Consider the following 4,900-nt stretch of genomic DNA (forward strand, 5'->3'; position numbering starts at 1 on the left):
CTATTGCTCCTAAGCTACAAACTTATAAAGTACATTACTATACTGAATACTGTAGGCAATTGTAACACAAGATAAGTGTATCTAACCATATCTGAACATAGAAAGATATAGTGAAAAATTCAGTATAAAAGATAAAAAATGGTACACCTATATAAGGGTACTTACCACAGATGGAGCTTACAGGACCAGAAGTTGCTATGAGTGATCTGGTGATTGAGCAGTGAGTGAATGCGAAGGCCTAGGACATTACTATACACTACTGTAAACTTTATAAACACTGTACATTTGGGCTATGCTAAATTTATATAACACGAGATTAAATCAAGCACAAGAGAAAATGATGCCAATCAAGAGACATGGTAAACACAAGATGAGTGAGGCTGCAGCTGGTGTAACATGGCTTACCATTTTAAAGCAATTTTTTTTGTATGTGTATAGAAAGAGTACACTCTAAAATAACAATAAAAATTACAGTATAGTAAATACATAAACCAGTAAAAAAGTTATTATCATTATCAAGTATTATGTACTGTACATAATTATATGTACTATACGTTCATACAACTATTAGTACAGTATATTTATTTACACCAGCATCACCACAAACACATGAGGAATGCTTTTGTCTACACTTCAGACAGCTAGGAGAACATTAGGTGATAGGAATTTTTCAGCTCCATTATAATGTTATAGGACCACCATTGGATATGCGGTCTGTCCTTGACTAAAATGTCATTAACACATGACGATTTCTCTCTCTCTTTCTCCCTCACTTCCTCTTCTCTCCATTCCCCTCTCCATCTCCCTCCCTCCGAATTTTAACAACTGAAATGTTAGTAACTGATGAATTAATAAATTTTCATGAAGACTATATAGGAATTATTTGTATTATTCCTGTAAATCTTCTCTAATTTTGAAATTATTTCAAAAGTGAAACTTAAGAAACTTTTAAAAGTAGTAAAAGTTATCAGTAAAAAGTATTGGCATACAACTATTTTTAGAGTTTGAAAAAGCTGTTCATTGCTATTCTTGTATAATGTATGAGCGAGGTTTGTAATATCGCCTCTCAATTCAAAGTCATGGAAATATTTTGCATTGTAAATATTTTCAGTCAAACCGTTTATAATTTTGTTTATTGTTTTAAATGTTTTATGGCATAATATTGAAATGTTCTGTAAATAAGACCTATTTCATAATCATTTTAATAGATAAAACCACCAGATCTTAGAAGTGTTCATTAACACCTTGAATACATATGAAATAGGTTTAGTGCCTATAGTTATTTCTTTGTTCTACATTAGTATGAAAGATATGCTATTAATTACAGATCAAAGATATATTTCTTCTATAGTTCCTTTCTCTCTAAAGTTATAGTTCCTCACTTAAAATGGGAATATGTAAAACTAGTGATGTTATCAAATAATATTCACACAAAATCACTTTTGCAATTAAGGTAAGAGTAGTATTGTAGATCTAGTAAGAAAAGATTTTGCCCTGAGAAATATAATCACCACATAGAAGGCTTTCTAGAGGATGATGATTCTTCATTCTAAGGAATGGCTTTAATTTAATTTTTTCTTCCAAATGACAAGTAAAGAATGGCAATATTATTTTTCTTTTGCTTTCATGCCACAAGTTATTAAACACATGTAGAAGCTCATAAATAGTTATAATATTCTGAGTTTTATAATAGCTTTTAATATGTCAATTAGAGGATAACTATTTTAATTTTGTTAATTCAGTTCAAATTGATTACCCCCATTTTAATATTTTAAAGAATTATATGAAGTCTTATATGTAAATAAGACATTAAATAAACATCATTATTTAGTGTTTTATTGTTGCTGTGACCATTCCTAGATTTATTGGATAGAGGTGGTATAGTTTGTATGTGAAAGAATTAACAGTTATTACACATTTATACCAGCTAGTATAATTTTCCTACTTTAAAAATATGTCTATAATTGATATTCCTTAAGTACATACAACTAACTAGCTTATGTTGCCTTTATCACTCGCCTAAGATAATACCTCCCAGGAAAAAAGTTAAACATTTTCAACTCCCAAGCTTTATTCTCATTTTGTGATAATAACTTACTCTATGGGGTGAGAGGACATATGTAATCTATAGCCCTATTACCTACTTGTTGTGTGACTTTAGTCAAGTTAGTTAACCTCTTATAACTTCTGTCCCATAATAAATAAAATAGGAATATCATACACTCTACATTGGATTGTTTTTAAAATTGTCTGCTGTCAATGGTTAAATGAGATAAAGCATAAGAAACTTAAAACAATGCCTGACATGTGATAAGTACTCAAAGAATGTCTGTGAATATTGTTATTATTTTTCTTCCTCTCAGTTGAAGTGTGCAGTTGTACATATGGTCTGAGTTTAGAGACATTCACCACAAGCAATTTCTTTGTCTTCAATTCTCTTTCTTTTTAATATTTTCTTCAACTCTTGCCCAGCTGCCTGAGGAGATTATCCTCTTGTGTGTCTCTCCCTTATTCCAGTTTTAACTCTTAAAAAATAATATGAATTATTACTGTTAAATACTTGTGTTGTCAATATACCAGTTTATTGGAAAATAAATTCACAAGTTTTAAAATAAAATGGCAGTAATATCTTACTAATCCAAAACAATATAGACTTTTCTTGACAGAAATGTATACCTAATATGTAAGAAATAGAAATTCCAACTCAAAATGTACTTAACAATAAAGGGAATTTTTGGTCCAAAATAATAAAATAAAATTTATACTTAGGACAAAAGTGAACCCAGATTAACAATTTCACTAAGAACCTAGCATTTTCCATATCTCCATTCCACCATCTCTAGCATCAGCTTCATCTAAGAGCCTGTTCCACTTTGGTCAATGGATGACTGGCAACAGTAGCCAGTTATCTGTTTTTTCAACAGCCAAAGAGAGATTAAGTGTCTCTACCTAACCTAGTGCTTCTCAAAATTAATGTGCATGTGAATCACCTGGGTGTGGATCTTATTAAATTGAAAATCAGATTTGAGTTTAAAATCCTTCATTTCTAACAAGCTCCCAGATTAAGCTAAAGCTGCTGGTGTGTGGACACACTTTGAGTAGCATGGCCCTAAATCATTGGTTCTCAGAGTATGGACTTCCAACCAGGATAATAATAAAAATTTGGGGGCTACACCTATAATCCCAAAATTCTGGTGATGAGGCCCAGAAATCTGTAATTCAACAAGTCTTCCAGATAATTCTGATGCACACTAAATTTAAAAACTACTGACCTACATCATACACAGAAGACCTGGGTTTACTCTTATGGAAACCCAGGTAATTGCCACACACTAATTATCTTCAGCCTGATATACTGATTCACCATTCCTGAGCCAATCACTGGGGAAATGAGAATGAAATAATTCTAATTAGTCTTTGAAAATAGGACTGTTCTTGTAGCTGGAAGTGAGATTTACCTCATCCAAACTTTATGATGGCAACACAATAAGAAAAAGGAAGAATGGCAATTGTAGAAAAAAATGACAATTTCCATTGGGTTCAATTATAAACCCAATAGAAATAAACTGGGTAACAAAGAAATTGACCTTGGAGTCAAAATAATATATTAAGAGTTGATCAAATGCCTATTGCCCTTCTGTCTATGAAGCCTTGAACTAGGTACTATGAGGCATAAAAGGCAAGATGCAATCTAAATGAGGAAGCATGAACTAAGGAATGCTCATCAACTTCATACCTATTTAAGCATTAAAATAAGTGATACCACAAAAAATATAAATTTCTAGAGGAGCAAAATAATAATAATAATGATAATAACAATAATAATAATAATAATAATAATAATAATGAAAAATTTACTGACCTTGAGAAAGTAGGCCTGAGCTGGAATTTGATGTATTCATGGAAAAATAGATACTAAGAAAGGAGGAGACAGACCTTCTTAGTCTGGTTGAGTGAACTCCAAGGATTTGAATATAGACTCAGAAGACAAAGAAAAGATCGACTAGCCCTGCTAAAATAGATTGAGGAACTAAAGTGGGTTAGACATAGTTGGGCCAAATTATGGAAATTCATCAATGTTAGGTTATAAAGTCTGGATCAACCCTATGAGGTAGATATCATTATCAACATTTTAAAAGTGAGTCACTGGAAGATAATTTTATTTGTCAAGTTCACACTGCTAGTAAATGGAAAGTTGAAGTGTAATCTATAAAAGCTGAAGTTAGGGTAGAATAACTAGGAAGCTAAAGTGGTAATCCAGACATATATTAAGGAAAGTCTAGTCCAGGGTAGTAGCAGTGAGAATCACACAGTCATGGAGATCAGTGGGTAATTCATGGGAACATATTTTTAAGCTGGAAATATTACCAAGGAAGAACAGAAACAATGGTGCCAAATAAAGAAAAAGTAGTAAGTTACAAGAGATAATCATGAATTCCAAGTAGGAGTGATCAGAGAAATATTAGAAATATACATGTAAGAAAAAGGTCAGACTGGGAAGAAAAATGTGAGTCTGTATATTTTGAAGTGATGGAAAGACATTCGATTGAAAGACAAAAAAGTAGAATGGACTTTATTGCCAGATAATATGAGATGAAACTCTGTCTCTGTCTCATGAGACCTAACTGGTCTTGGCCAATCTCAATTAGCCCTACTTTTCTTATTTATAAATGGGGATAATAATAATATCTAACTAACATTATTATTTTGAGAATTAATTAAATAAAATAATAAAGTACTTAAAATATTCCTACACATAACACATGCTCAATAAATATTAAGTATTTTTATACTTATTATTAATAAATATTTACATGATCATTTCAGATTTAATAATATAAATCATATCCATAAATATAAAAGTTGAAATCTTATAATGAATGAAGACTCTAAGGAAGAA

Source organism: Pteropus vampyrus, unplaced genomic scaffold (genome assembly GCF_000151845.1).
Source record: "Pteropus vampyrus isolate Shadow unplaced genomic scaffold, Pvam_2.0 Scaffold10, whole genome shotgun sequence".
Classification (NCBI taxonomy): Eukaryota; Metazoa; Chordata; class Mammalia; order Chiroptera; family Pteropodidae; genus Pteropus; species Pteropus vampyrus.